The 16032-nt window shown below is 36.5% G+C and overlaps 1 long non-coding RNA gene across 2 annotated transcripts in view; it reads right to left on the reverse strand.

Moving 5' to 3' along the window:
• LOC120350984 overlaps nt 1-16032 on the reverse strand; it is a 54918-nt gene that overhangs the window by 24861 nt on the left and 14025 nt on the right. Inside the window, exon 2 of one of the 2 annotated variants that reach the window (XR_005571141.1) lies at nt 3323-3491. The exons of the other annotated variant lie outside the window; for it this stretch is intronic. This is a non-coding gene — a long non-coding RNA (uncharacterized LOC120350984). The remainder of the gene's footprint in view (nt 1-3322; nt 3492-16032) is intronic. 2 annotated transcript variants of the gene reach the window in all.

Genomic DNA, 16032 nt, shown 5'->3' on the forward strand with positions numbered 1-16032 from the left:
CTGTCCAAGTCAAATGTCTTTTTAAATTTTCTATGTGCTTTGTCTCTACGTCCCATCATCTTAAGTATGTCTTCAGTCATCCACGGTACTCGTCGTTTTCTATTAATCCTCCTTGTCACATAAGGTGCATGTTTGTCATACAAAGTCAAAGTCCAATTCTCGAAAGTCTTGACCATGTCATCAACTGAGGGTAATGCTTCAATTTGATGCCATGGAGTCTGAGCCACATCAGTCAGGAAGGCGGCTTCATCAAAGTTTTTGAAGTCTCTATAAGTGATAATTTTCTGTTCTGGCTTGGGTATCTTATGGGAAAGTACACAGTAGATCAAATCATGTCTAGAAATAGCTGGGACTGAGATTTGGCCTGCTTGAACAACCTCATTGGGATCACTAACAATGAGAAGGTCAATGAGTGTGTCTGATTCATTAGTATGATGAGTTGGATCGAGAGGTAAAATAGTCATGTTTAGGCATTGGAAAATTGTAGTCAGTTGAAAGTAGTCAAAGTTACGATTTGTCATGTTCAAGTCGGTGTTCATATCCCCCATAACTAGTATACGGTTATAACAAGGCATAAGAGAAAGCAAGGCACTTTCGAAATCTGTGAAATGACCTATTTTTGGTGGGCGATAACAGATACCAACGAGTAATTTATCAGTACTAGATAAGGATAATTCAAGTAGCATAAACTCTGGTCTGGAACAATACTCTTGTTTAGATGTGATTAAAACTTTTGTTTTGATACCTTCTTTCACATAAATTGCTACACCCCCACAAGCTTTATTTAATCTATCATTCCGGAAAAGATTATATCCAGGCAATGCAACAAAATTTGATGAAATACTAGGCTTCAAAAATGATTCGGAAATTCCGATTATATTGAAGTCCTGAAAACGGAAGATTGCTCTGAGTTCATCAATGTGGCAACTGAGGGATTGTACGTTAAGGTGAGCAGCCTTGAAAAGTTTTTTGAAAGAGTGGAGCTTATTTGCTAGAAACATACCTGCGTCATTATTACTATTATTGAAATATTCATACCTACTTGAGGTTAGGGTACCTATAATAAGAGTAGGATATAATACTCTATTCTTCCAATATTAACTTTTTAGAATTCTTCCTATACAACTGTCCTAGTCTTAATAGTCTCGAGAGTGCTCAATACAATAGTCTCAGGCTGGCCACTAATGGTAGCACATGCATGTCATGCATGCTTATCATGCACATACACATGCACACATTATCATGCAAGATCATCATCAGCGAGAGGCTTTCAACATGACATTAAACAACCAATAACAAAAAATAAACCACTGGAAAATTACAAATTTTGATGGTAGAAAAACAAGTCAACCTCGAATAGAGCAGCAAAGTGGAAACAAACAAAAAATTGGAGTTACAATAACCGCACCTCAAAAAAAATTTGCTCAATGCGTTTCGCAGTGATCACAGCTGTGATGACACAACAATGTATGACATATGTGTGACATGCATGTTTATCATGCATTTTCTAACGTTAATGGCCAGCCTAGGAGCTCCCAATACAATTCTCACGTTATCTATTGCACAATCCAGAGAAATCATCTCAACTATTAAAATTTGAAGTTGGAGGAAAAATCACAATTAACTTCAAATTTAGTAGGATTCAAAATCATGAATGTAAGAACTGTCAGGCACTAGACAGATATCTAGACTAGAGTAGACAATACTAGATCATGCATTTATGATGTAGCAAGCTTACATATGCACGAAAAGTGCATTGACAAGAAATCATATTCTATTTTCCAAGTCATAGTGTGTAAACTTGAAGTCAATAAATCACAATCCTCAGGTCCACTAATGTGGGCTATTAAAGACGCACACTAACACATTCATGAACGGGTGTCAAGGGAAGAGCAAGTTTTTCGGTTGGTTGGCAAGTTTAGTCGCCAGACTCCGATTTGTGTCGAGCCCTGTTTATTGTTGCCAGTTTATGTATGTTTAATGCGCCCTAATCCCTGGTTAATTTCGACTGCAGTTTCATCAGAAGGTCTAATACATTCTTAACGGGGTAGTGCGACTCTTCTCACCCCCAAAACACAACTCCTCCTTAGACCTTCTCCTCAAATTTTCTCCTCTCCTCCTCAAATTTTCTCCTCTCCTCCTAGAAACCTCACCACACTTTCATCCTCACAACCACTATTTCTCTCGATTCTTGTTGTTGTTGTTGGTGAAATCCCGGCGCCATTGTAGCCGCTTGTTAATTAATAACTCCCTTCTGTCCTAGCTGCAGCACCTCAGGGCTGATGGCTGAGGATGAGGGTCGCCTCCTTCTCCGAGGCCCTTACCCGGCCCTTACCCGGGCGCTCGGTCTTGTCTTCATAAATCATAGTGAGCAGTCTCATGTACTTTGCAAATCCCTCGGCATTACTCGTCGCTCTTATCTGATAAGCTGATGGTCGACTGCACTCTCTTCCTCGCGCAATCAATTATTTTCATATCTCTTCACACTTTTAAGCGAGAAATTTAAGAAGGATGTAGTGCTTAATTGCTGACATATGTTTTTAAAAAAAAGTTTTTAAAAATATTGAACAGTAAGAAAACATTTCATGGAAATGGAAGTCAAGGCTTTTTGACATTTAATACTTCTTGAGCAGTGGAAAATAAATTCATAAGTTAATTTTCGAATGAATACGGTAGATGATACCATTGAGAGTCTTCGAATGGACTTTTTTTACTCCAAACCAGCATCAAAAGCGAGGTAGGCCATGCTGTGAAAAATATCCATCATGATATCACTTCACTACCACAAGAGGTGTTTTTGCTCTAAATCGGCAAGTTGAGAATAGCTCCATCATACTTCAGAATAAATTATTGGCATTGATTCATTATTCGAATTTAAATATCCGTCACAATGTAACAAATATCCGTCACAAATATTCATCACAATGCCACCTCCACTTCTCCACTAAATTTGAATCCAACTCCTGAGCTCATCTTCTTGAACCAGCCATATTTCCTTTTTTTTAATTACCCATTCTGAACATATTTTTTGGCACAACGTTTCAGCTAGCCTGCTAGTGAGCTGAGGCAATTAATCGTCTCCACAGAATTTTCGTGGATGAAGGAAGGGTAAGCCTTGAGCCGAGCATCAACCTCAGACAAGATAGCAGCAGTAATGAATAATCGCAGACAAGGAAGAGGAGAAGAAGGAGGTGAAGGGAAGAAGAGGAGAAAGGTCGAGGTGTGATAAAGGGAGAGAAAGGGGTAAAGGGATGGGCAAGATTGATGTTCTGGTTTAAAATGTCATAGCAGGAGAAGGGTGCGTAAATAACATTAAACTCACGCACTCCGACCAGCCTAAGGAGCTAAATAGAATTCAGACCATTATTCAACCTCGTCTTGACCACTTCTCTGCTTTTCCACGGCAGGCACCAGTTCACCACCAGAACACATTCATATCAACCATGACAGTTGTTTTACGTCTGTGGTGAACATTTTTACTTGAAAGCCACCTGAAAGCAGAAGATATGAATTATTGAAGCAAAGGCGAAAGTGAACCCAACATAACTAGGTCTACGTTTTCTTACATTTCGAAATTTGTTGTTCACGAGACAGCGAATATAGTGATTGAATCAAGAATATTATTCATGATAAATCAGTATATCGCACATAATTCCAAGTCTATCGCATTCAGACTTGAGATTGATCATCCTTCATCATGTATTTTCATACTATATGATCTATAATAATGCTAGGATTAAGCGAATAATTTTATTCCAAATTATTATTCTCAGTCCACTTATGAATACTTCTGTCTTCTGTCACTACTGAATAATTGTATATCAATAATTGAGGATTTTCCCCTGATGACAACAGGTCAATTATTTTGCTCCAAAATTTCAGTTGAATTGATCAAATTTGTCGTGCTGCTGAAAAAGTTACCTCATTATAAAAAAATTATCAACAAAAGTTATTTTCATTCATTTCTTTGAAAATAGAATAACTTTCGAGAAACAGATATTTCGATAGGGTTTTTCTTCATTCAATCAACAATATTATAAGGAAATCATCCTCAGAATTTCAGGAATTCATCTTTTACCGAACTCGAAATGATCTTTCCCGAAAATTGAAACTTCAGGCAGTCACATCTCAAAAAGTGATGATCGGGATGAATTTTCGTAGCCTGTTCACAGCCTTTTCCATCCCTCATCATTCATCCAAGGATCCAAGTACCCGGTACCCAAGTATTGTGGATATTTGGCAAAGACATGCACTGCAACGAAATAAGCATGGTTGCATGGTTTACATATTCAAAAAAAATTATTTTCAATATTTATGTAGCCTACGGATACTCGTTCATTGACTTGATAACACTTGCTATGAGATCCTAATGATTGAAAATCAGTTATTTACAATCTACATGATTGGAGTGAGTGCAAAAACTAAGTTACGCAAAAATGCAAGGAGCCATCATAATGTTCAAAATATCATGAATATTATGCATGGTAGTTCATAGAGATTATGTTCTTGATATGTTCATGATCAATAAAGTGGTATAATTGTGACAAGCCAAGAACGTGACGTTGGTCTGCTTGAAATAATATTGTATTTATCTAGGATGTAGATGATGATAACCACTTATAACAGTATCCCAAATCAGAGAAGAATATGATAATATTGTATCCTGCATTTTCTGATCTAATCACTGTTATTTCCAATATCCATTGCTAGAAAATACTTTATTGTAAATATATAAATAGAAGATAGTAGAATAGCAAAATTTGCAACTCTTTCCATACATAAGACTCAAGCATGTTAACATATTTTTTAATTAAGTTGACTAGACCTTCAAAGTCTATGGAGAAGGGAAAAATCATGAAGAAATAAATCATCGTAGCTTCCATTTGTATAATGTTATTGTAATGTATTATTGTCCCACTACTGACAAATCGTATCATTCTTCTTCACTGTCTAAGAAACTTGAATTTGTTATGGTAAATTTCACTGATAAAGTTTCACTTCCTACAATGCTGTGGTACAATGACTATGTTCAATCTACCAATGCTATTTTACACAAAACAAATAAGCAAGAACAGGAACAGTTATGTTCTAATGATCTAAGATTATTGTTGATACTGCTGAAGTAAGTACTGCGGCAGTGAGGGGAATTCTTCTGAGATATTATGTTTTACAGTGAGTTTACGATGCATAAAAGTTAAGTGAGTTTAGTCGGACTGAGTTGGGAAGGTTTAGCATGTCTTTCTCATAAACATTTGTTAATTGTCTCCTGTAGCGTTGTTCCACGCCGATTTCAGTAACGCTTTCAACCGGATAAAGTACTGATTGTAGACACTTTAAACGCTCCATTAAAACCGGAGCATACATAGAGTGAGTAGGTTGTCATCTCGAAATAATCGAGAAAATAATACAATTTTAGTAGAACAGCTTGGGTTCAATGTAGGATAATATGAAAAATAGTAGTGCCTTTTCCGTGGGGTAATGTTGGTAATGTAACAGACCAATCTGGAAGTATGAATCTTCAGAATAATAGTTTCATTGAACTAATATTAAATATAATATAATAATATGAATACTAAAATGGAGAATGATTTTGCTCTCATATGATCATAATTCGACTGGACACCCTAGGAGAAATATTCTATTTTGATGAAGGAATTGTGTGTATTATTCTCAATTGTCATTAGGCCTATAATGAATCGACTTTTGCCATAACTTTTTAGCAGAGACAAACGAATAGCCGCTTAGTATTTCGCATACTGTAGATGGAAACATACATCCGCAAAGCAGTCCGTTTCTCTATATTCATAGCATGAACAAAAACCTATTTTATGAACAGTATGATTATTTAGGAATTATTCTATTCATCTCATCCTGCATGTTACAAGATGGATATAGATTCTAGAGAATTGCACGAACAAAGCACGAACTCATGTCATTCATTTCAAGTGAATGTTGAGGTTGAATATGACGACAGAAGTTGGACTTGTGAAAGCTGTAGATGCAGGATGATTGTGGGGTTGGGCATGCCGTGAGTTGGCGACGCTATTGCCTGTCAAAGATCGGATTAACAGAAGTTGCGAGGAGGCGCTTCGACAATAGGAATAGTTGGGTGCCGGTCAGCCAGTTCTGGAATTCGCAGTCGACAAAGGTCTCTCCCGGCCAGATAAGGAATTCTGGGTGGCTTGTGGGTGTGCGTGCGGCGGCAGGGGAGGCTCCAGTGTGGTGGAGAGCCCAGAATAGTTTCGAGGTCCGCAGGGAAGGAAGGAGTACCGGCTGCACGGCTTTGTCCCAAACTAACTTGCGACATTATCCTTGCCTGGTTTTGCTATTAGTCGCGGACGGGCCCCTTCAGGGATGCCGGTCCCTTTATTCCCCAAGTTTCTCGTTCGGTTTCCTCTTCAAATTCCCCCTCCCCCCATCACACCAAACCTCTCACAATCGTTGTCAACGTAGTTGTTATTCTCTGCACTATCCTCTCTCCTCCACCAAATTTGTCCTTGCGATTCCTTCTACTTCTGCTCGAGCTGTACATTGCCTCTTAGCTCCTCCAGCGTCTTTCCTTCTTCATCCAGCAAAATTTGTCTCTTGTACTCCGCCTGCTCTAATAAACATTCATAGCTTCTTCATCTACTGGTGTCTTTCCCTCCTACTCGAGCGGAATTCGTCCCCTGTATTCCTTCAACTTCTACTTCAGTCACACATTGCCTCTCAGCTCCTCCAACGTCTTTCCATCCTATCCCAGTGAATTCTGTCCATCGTGTGCTTCATAACTTTCCTATCTACCAACGTCTCCCCCTCCTCCCACAGCAGATTGAGAATCAAATTACTTCAACTCCACTCCTAGTCCTAGTCGTGCGTAGCCTCTTAGCTGCCACTCCTTTGGCCTGGTGGAAATGCCTGCCCACAATGGAGCGTTGTATTGATCAGGAATTTGTCTGATGAAGAACAAGATGACAATACGTTTTTTCCTCTGAAGATACAGCTCCAAACCTCTGCAAATTTTTTTCTTCAAATCCCATTGCAATCTAGTCTAAAAAGACTAATAAGCATTTTTTTTTCTAATATAATAATAGGTTAAATACTTCTTCTCTTCTTCTTCACATGTGCTTTCCAATGCACCTTGCATCCAGAGTCATGCCTAGGTATTTGGCCTCGTTAGCAAATGGAACAGGTTTCCTATTGATGGCTAGGGGAATTTGCTCAAATTTTCTGTTTGTGAATTTGACTTGGAGAGACTTGGTCTCATTCACTTCGATTTTCCACAGTCTAGCCCAACTGGATATTTCATCAGCAGCATCTTGAAGTTTCTTCATAGACTCCTGACTGTTGTTGCCCAGAGCTAGTACAACCATGTCATCAGCAAATGTTGCCACTGTATCATTTTCCAACTCCGGTAGATCGCTAGTAAACAGTAGATATAGAATTGGCCCAAGAACCCTACCTTGAGGTACTCCTGCTCCAATTTCTTTTAGCTCTTCTGAATAGGCGTCTTCCTGCTTGACTCTGAAATATCTCCCCACTAAATATGACTCCAATATTCCAGTGTATTCAATTGGAAGCATAGTTCTCAATTTTGATAATATGCCTCTATGCCACACCTTATCAAATGCTTGGGCAACATCCAGGAATACTGCACTACAAAATATCTTCTCTTCAAGAGCCATCTCAATTAAATTGGTGATTCTGTGGACTTGCTCTATGGTGGTGTGTTTCTCTCTAAATCCGAACTGATGTTTTGGTATCAACTTCTTAATCTCTATAATTGGCTTTAATCTTTTCGAAATCAGTTTTCCAAATAGTTTTGAGATTACAGTCTGACAGTACATTTTGATACCAATAAAAACTTCTTTAATTGAAATGAATTACTGGGTCCCAGACAGAATAACAAAAATATCTGTCACCAATGATATTATCAATCAAAGATATAGATAAGACGATAACAACTAGAAATTCTAAGTCTATGGCTAACAATTTGAAATGGAAATCGTTTTCTCAATTATTTAATAAAATAATAATAATATTATGTGAATTTGAGGTTAGGTTCTATATTGTGACATCTTAAAATTATTGAGACCATGAAATAAAATAAATCTAACTAATAGAAGATATTATTATTGTCAAAGGCTAGGAAGAGTATCAAATGTACTGTTACCTGATAGCAATGAAGATTATACTTATGAACAGCTGAGACTGAGATAAGAGCACCATTCTATACGGCATATTTTGGAAGAAATATTTATTGAAAATTATTATTTATCACAATTAATTTGTAGATTGTTTATAGTCAACCATCAAATTTGGAGGTTACAACTTTGTTCATGTTAGTGAACAGCTGTTTTGAATGCAATCAAGAAATTAGTCAAAATGAATTATTTGTATTGCTGAACTTACGTTTCAAAACGATGATATAATTACTTCTGAAAACCAATAATTATTGTGTAATAAGAATTAGAGTTTCAAAATAAGAATATATTTATTATTGTTAAAATAATTTATTAATGGAAATATACAACATGTTAGATATTATAAAAGCAAGCATGGTCATGATACAAGCATCATCATTGATAAGAATTGTAATATTCATTTTTTGTTATTTATTAATGTAATAAGAATCTCTTGTATGAAATATTTTTTATTCTATTTAAAATTATTCTATCAATTGATTACTTCCATGAATCTAAATTTTATTGTTCATTTTTGATTGGTGAAGGAAATAATTAATTTCTAAAAAAAAAACTCTCCCACATGCTGAAGATTGAAGTTTGGACGAGCCATCGAATCTAAATTAATTCAAAGAAACCACGTGAGTTCTCTTTTATTTCATGGGGCCCCACCCTTCGCTTCGAAAAGTACAAAAATTTACTTCAATTTTACTTCGCTAATTATTAATGGCCACGTTGAAAGCGTTTTAGCTTAAGTAGTGAATTATAATTGTAATTTTTGTGGTCATTTAACTGTCCTTATCTGCCTGAACCATGACCCTGATTAAATTTCAAATATTGTAATATTTTCTAGTTAAATCGTTTGGAATCATAATTTATCTTCAAGAATTTTTAAACCTTGTAAAAATAACGTGCATGATAGCCCAGCATCATAGCACTAATTCAAATAAGCTTGTCCGCAGAAAATTATTCAAACCCTGTTTATCAAATCTTGAATCTGTACTGTTTATTAATTATTATTAATGCTCATTATATTACAAATTTCATAATTTATTTCCTGAGTTCGATTATTTCTTTAGCCCTTCAGATTTTGTGTTTGGCACGTTTGTACTTGTTGAGCCCCAATCAAAAACGATCATTGAAATAATTGACCAAAATCTTGTTTAAGGAATAGATCTAAGTGGAAATATTAAGTAGGGTCAGATCGAGATCATACGTTCTCTGTCCTTACCTGCTAATATATCAGCTTCTATCTGTGCCCTACCTCGACTTAGGAATAAAGGTTCCTACCACAGAGCAGAAACAGCTACAGTATAAATAATCACACAATAGAGCCTGAAACTTGGAAAGATTCTGTCTATGAAGTATCTTCCGAACGGCATTTGGTCTATCAAACCTATCCTAGACCGTCGGAATTTATAAGTGGCGCATTCCCGCAAATTATATGCACCAAGTTCCTTGCTCGACCTGTTCGATTTTGTACACTGTCTACAATACAGGTAATAATTTAAGGTCTCTGAATCTAGTGTCTAGCAATTGCTACACGACGACTCATACTTGCGAAGAATATTATTCTCATACAGATAGTCATTGAACAGATCAAGGGTGTGCAGGAGTTTGTGCCTCCCGCGATTTGGACTATTAAATTAAATCTTATATTGAATCTCTCAGTCTGGTGTTCTGTAGTATTCATCCACACTCATAAATTTGAGATTACAACACCGAGGATTCAGCGTAAGATTTTATACCTGTGTGATGTCTCCGTCTGGGGCATTACTCAAGTCAAAAACCAGGAACCCCCCAAGGAGCGTTACAATATAAACAATGCTCGTTGGCAATATCAATAAAGATCAAGCGGAACATCTACAATTTAATCATATACTTGCTAGCAAAATAATTGCATCTAAGTAGCATTCGTTAAGACGAGGACAAGTTTTGTAACTTATAGCATGCAAAATAAAGGATGTGAATGTTTGAAAAGTAAAAATAAATGTTTATTGATATATGTGAGCAAATAAAAAACACAAAAACATAAAAAAAATTAAAAGGAAGTAAGATCTAATTTTTCTACGCACATTGATACATTCTGTACACTCGAGCCGAATCTGACTGTTCACCAATCAGAGCACAGTATTTGCTCGGCGCTAAAAATATTTAACTCAAAATCTCCACGTCGGCTTTATTGAAATTATAAAAATTTGTAAGTGTTGTAGAATGCATGAAACAATATAATTAGAATAAAATAAAAGTTGAGGATAGAAATATTCATCTTATATTTGACAGTATTAAATTGCGTCATCGCAGATTATTTAAAATTCACCAATAGGAAAATATATTTAAATTTTATGCAAATTTAGAATCGGAAGTATCATCAAAGGAGAATAGGGGAAGACAAACTCCCCACTTGCTTGCCAGAGACCGACCAACACGCCAACCATCATGAGAGCAATAGACTGATTCCCTTATAAATTAATTTTTATCTAAGTTTAAGTATCAAAAAACTTTTAATAAGTAATAAACCTAACTCAGTGGAGTTGCTTTATGACATGAGTTATTAATTTAAATATCCCCATTAGAGAGGATGACAGCAGCCCACCAGAAAGGCATAGGACACAGGAGGCGAGTCCATGCTACATCTTTGAAATTTGTGAAAAATCTTTGCACGTGAGTTACAGAATAATCTACTGAGAGGGCCCTCAGTGCTACGAACTAATAGAAATTTCATAAAGCTAGCTCGTCGAAGGTTTTCTTAAAAATCAAGCTTGATTTAAACATTATTACACAAGTAGTATAAATAAGGGAGAAGTCATATTTAGAATACATATGAGAACTAAATGCTAAATTATATATCACTATTTGAAATTATCAAATATGCTCAGTAAATGTATTTGAATACCAGTATCATTAGCATAATAAAAATTGTAGAAGCTCAAAGTTCACAAGATAAATTATTTATCTAACTTCCACTGACGGCCGAACTTGAACCCTGAGATTTTATATTTAAAATATCAAATATTATTGAAATATTGAATGATAAAATTCTAATTCGATAAGCAGGAGTGAGTCTAATAATTGAGCTATAGAAATCTGTAAAATGTATGCTGATATAAAAATCATGACAGTAGTTATTAGTTGATGCTATTAAGCAGAATAAGAGTTTTGATTGAGCCATCTGTGATATTTTTCTTGTGTATTTTCTTATATTGTGTTTGTATTATTTGTTTCATATATTATTTTTTGCTCGTTGATTTTATTGTAATTATATATTTATTGATTGAATGGTGCTCTTTTCATTCTTAATCCTGTCTTCATGCATTACCAATCTTGTACTAGTATTTTTATTTATTATTATTGACACATTGATAGAATTATCAACCAACTTCTTCATCTAATAAGTTGGATAAATCAGCTATATACAGTATATCTTCAGTATATATATATCACTAAATCTTCAGAAATAATACGTGCTCAAGATTTATTTAAATGTTTCAACCTATTCACTGAAATCAAACTGACTGAAATACAAGGTCTTAGTATTAAGTCGAAGCAGTATTACAGCCTCTTCTACATCTATAATTGCGGAGCCAATCAATGCAGCGGTAAATATTGCCGATTAATAAAGCAGCAGCAGTTTGCAGCAAATGATAGCAGAATTTGGTATATTAAGCTCCTCGAAGAGCTGGTAAGGACCATATGGTATCTTTATTACAGCAGGTGTCAAATTATCATAAATATTCAATCTTCACATGTTCTACCGACCGACTGCCAGCTGAGCACATGTAACCTCAAAAGGACGTTACAACAGGTAAAAGAGAGATTGGCCTGTAAGATGTAACATCATGTGGTGTTTTTCCAGGCTTTAAATCATTATGACTTCTGCAACTTTCCAATAATCTGGGACATATCTCAGCCTAAAAGATGTATTCATGAGAAATGTAAGCTTCAAGAGAGCCTTCCTTGGAAGCTGTTTCAATACATCTCCAGTTATGAGATCAAACCCTGGTGCCTTCCTGGTTTTTGATACTACTCTTGATCATATTTTCCACTTCAATTACAGTGACTGGTGTGATCCTTGCTGATTCTTGAACAGTATGTGGCAGATGTTCATCATCATTATAGCTGTCATCAGTTTTAAAGATGTTCTCCAGATGATTTGCAAACCTAGCTGATTTTTGTTTATTTTCTCTAATAATAATAATAAGCAGTAATTATGTAAGATAAAGAATTTGGTATATTACAGCTGAGCACATGTAGCCTCAAAAGGACGTTACAACAGGTAAAAGAGATATTGGCCTGGATGGAACGTTGATTGGTGAGTGATCTGATGTCAAGTCACAGCTGTCTTCAATTGTGATGTAGTTTGTGGAGAAGTCCTTGATGATTAAAAAGTCCATCAAGTCACAGCATTGAAGTGAGTGTGTACAATTTGCGTATCGTGTGACCTGGCTGGCTCAGGTCTGGTGTCAGAGTTTTCAGGTCGCAACTGATCAATTTAAGGGCCTCTGACATGACCTAACGACTGATTTTTAGGCAGCCGGGACCGACGGCTTAACGTGTCCATCCGAAACACTGGAGTGGCCCGAGAAAAATATCCTGCCTAGGCTGGGATTTGAACCCGGGCCTTTGGATTACAAAGCCAGCATCTAATCCACTCGACTACGGCCACACTCTATTTGTGCATAAATTTGCACTCTATTTGTGGGCTATTGTCTCCAGCCCACGTACCGTCCACATTTTTAATGGATGCATTTTGGCTTCAAGTCTTTTTAATGCACTTTGTAGCTTTCCATAGGGAGTAGTCAGTACTTTTTTCATTAGTCAGCTCAGTGAGATACTTGGAAAATGTTTCATTTTTTAGATTTTTTATTTCTCTTCTGAGCTGCTCGAATAAATTGTTCAGCACAGTCTTGTCTCTTGGATCCCCAGTGTTTCGCCATTCTCTTCTTGCTCTTCTCTTCTGTAATAAAAGATTTTTTATTTCAGAAGGATAGTTTTCGCCTTGAGTCCTCCTTTTCATTTCTGATGTACATGCCCAGGTTGCTTGCTAAATGGAGGTCACAAATTTCTCAATTTCCGCTTCAAGCTGATCTTTACTTCTAAGCTGTACATTGAGATCTATGCTTTCCTCCAGTAAGAGTCTGAATTGTTCCCAGTTTGTGTATCTACTACAGAGAAATTCTAACACTCTCGGTTAATGTGAGTTTGATTGGTGAGTGATCTGATGTCAAGTCACAGCTGTCTTCAATTGTGATGTAGTTTGTGGAGAAGTCCTTGATGATTAAAAAGTCCATCAGATCTGGAATTTTTCCTATGTTTGTTTGCCAGTATGTTGGGTTTCCAGTTGATATTGCTCCACATTTGGATTGCTGGATTGCACTAAACAGTTCTCGACCCTCTGTAGTGGTTATCCTGGAGCCCCAATGGGTATTTCCAGAATTGAAGTCTCCTCCTACGATGAACCTTCTTCCAAGATGTTTCAAGAATTCTGCGTAGTCTCGATGTTTTAGTGCATGTCTTGGAAGGCTATATATTGCTGCTAATGACACTTTGCATCCTTTGAGCTCCAGTGATACAATAGAAACTTCAATTTCATCAGTTTGGTATTCCTTTTCTTCAGTGTGTTGTATTGTTTCTCTCACAATAACTGCACTACCTCCCCTTGCTGAATTATTTGGATGTGTAGTATGGTATGTTATAGAGCCTCTGATTTTGAGATAGGATTTGTCATGTGTGTTTCTGAAATAAGTCAGATGTCTATTTTTCCGTTATGGAGTACTAATTCCAGTTCTTGCTGCTTCTGGAGAATGCCATTGGCATTCCATGCCATGATTTTCAGTGTGTGGTTCATTGCTTCCTCCTGCTCCCAGTCGGGTTGGTGCTGCTTTCCAGTTTCTGTAACCTTTTTTCAAAGGAGGATAATAGTGCTTCTTGCTTTTCCAGCTTGGTTAGTATCAGCTGTAAAGTTTGTAGCACTCCATCCCCTTGATTATTTTTGTTGATCTTCTCATCGAGACCTTTTTTTGTAGTATCAGCATATGATGAGGGTTTATCGAATGCTGACAATCTCGTAGTTTCTATTTCGGTGAAAGAAACAGGTATGGGTTGAGTTGAATGCTCATTTCGCGATCCACTTGCATGATTGGTCCTGAATGGAGCTTTATATTTTTGCTTTGCATCTTCTGCAGTTAGACAGCAACACTGTACCCACGATAGCTTGCTGGATGATTTCCACCACAATGAATACATTTCGGCTTTTCTCCAGCTGCCTTTGTGCAATCCTTGGAGCTGTGTTTACCAGCACATTTGACACAACGAAACTCTTTAAAGCAATATTTTTGGGTGTGTCCATATGCTTGGCATCTTTTGCATTGAGCAATGAGCTTCGATTTCTTCATTGCCTCTATTTCTTACCTTGCATCCCATTATGTTGGAGATTTTGTGAATTTTATTTACATCTTCTCCTGCTTCAAACTCAAGCATGAACATATCATCTAGTGGCTCTTTAGTTCTCCATTTAAGCTTCATGCTTGCGTTCAGAATTTTGAACCTTTATCTTTGAGGTCCTCCACAATATTCTCTGCTTCACATTAGTGATGTAGCTTCTTAGCCATAGCTCTGATTGGCCTTGATTGCTTGTTCTCATAAGAATGCCAAGTAAACTTCTCTTTATCCACTCATTTTTGAGCAATCTATAATCCTCCTCATTTACTAAGTTCGAATCTGCCTACTCCAAGTAGCAGTAGCTTAACCAACTTTTCATGGAAGTATTTGTATGATTTAATGCCATCCACTATTACTGGTGGTAATGGGGGACTCTTTTTGACTTGGTGTTGCTGTTCTTTCTCACCCTTATAATAGTTGATTGTTTTCCCAACATGGATTTCTGATGGAAGGGTAAGCGTAGTATTCAGCTTCCTCTTCTTAAATCTCCCATTTTTTACTCTCACCCATTCCGTCTCCTTGGCAAGTTCCTCCTCATCTGTGCAGTAATCTGTACTACGCGATGTATTTTTTACTGTAGCAGATTTTGCACTCTTCAGTTGATTTTTCCTCAATGGAGTTGATTGATGTTGTTCAGAATAATTACTACTCTGAAAATCTACTATCTAAATTTGAAGCTAAAAATGAAAAATCTGGTGTGGCGCACTCACACAACTTTCCTTGCCGTTATGAAAATTGATCACCTGACGCTAGTGATCAAACGCTATTGGGCATCAAACGTAGAAGTCTGTGTTTTTCTACTTAGATTTTTTGCATATTTCAACTTTTTTTCTCAAAAGCTACTCACACTACAGCTTCTATACTATGCTGAATCCAGCATAAGTTTTTCAAAAACTAGTCCCCAAACAATTCAGCATCGGTGTATTTCACCAGACGAACTGAATTCCGGGCGAAATCTTTCACTCTGTATAGCTCGCTAATGAAGCGTTTATGGATATAACAACTTTTATAACAAGATAGTTGTTATGGATATAACAACTTTACGTTTATAACAACTTTTTTTCTTATTTTTACCTCTACTATCACGTATTAAATTATTTTATCATAATTAAGAATCACTCTGTATACAATATCAATTAGTATCTTTATCTACCTTTTTCACTTGCTCTGGTTTTTGCTTCATTCTCATCTCTCTTTTAAACTCTTTTCTCTCGACTTTCTAACCATTCAAACGCGCATTCTCTCCTGTTCATTCATTCTTCAACGGTATTTGCATTTCCAACATTATTTGACTCTTCCCTCACCTTCAATTCCCAAACTCCTGGCTCACATATCTATCAGCAATTCTTTGCAATTTGTTTATTCATATACTTTTCCACTCACCAAAACTTTTACGATGTATTCTCGCTTTCTTTTAACGTGATTTTTT

Source organism: Nilaparvata lugens, chromosome 4, assembly GCF_014356525.2.
Source record: "Nilaparvata lugens isolate BPH chromosome 4, ASM1435652v1, whole genome shotgun sequence".
NCBI classification, from domain to species: Eukaryota; Metazoa; Arthropoda; class Insecta; order Hemiptera; family Delphacidae; genus Nilaparvata; species Nilaparvata lugens.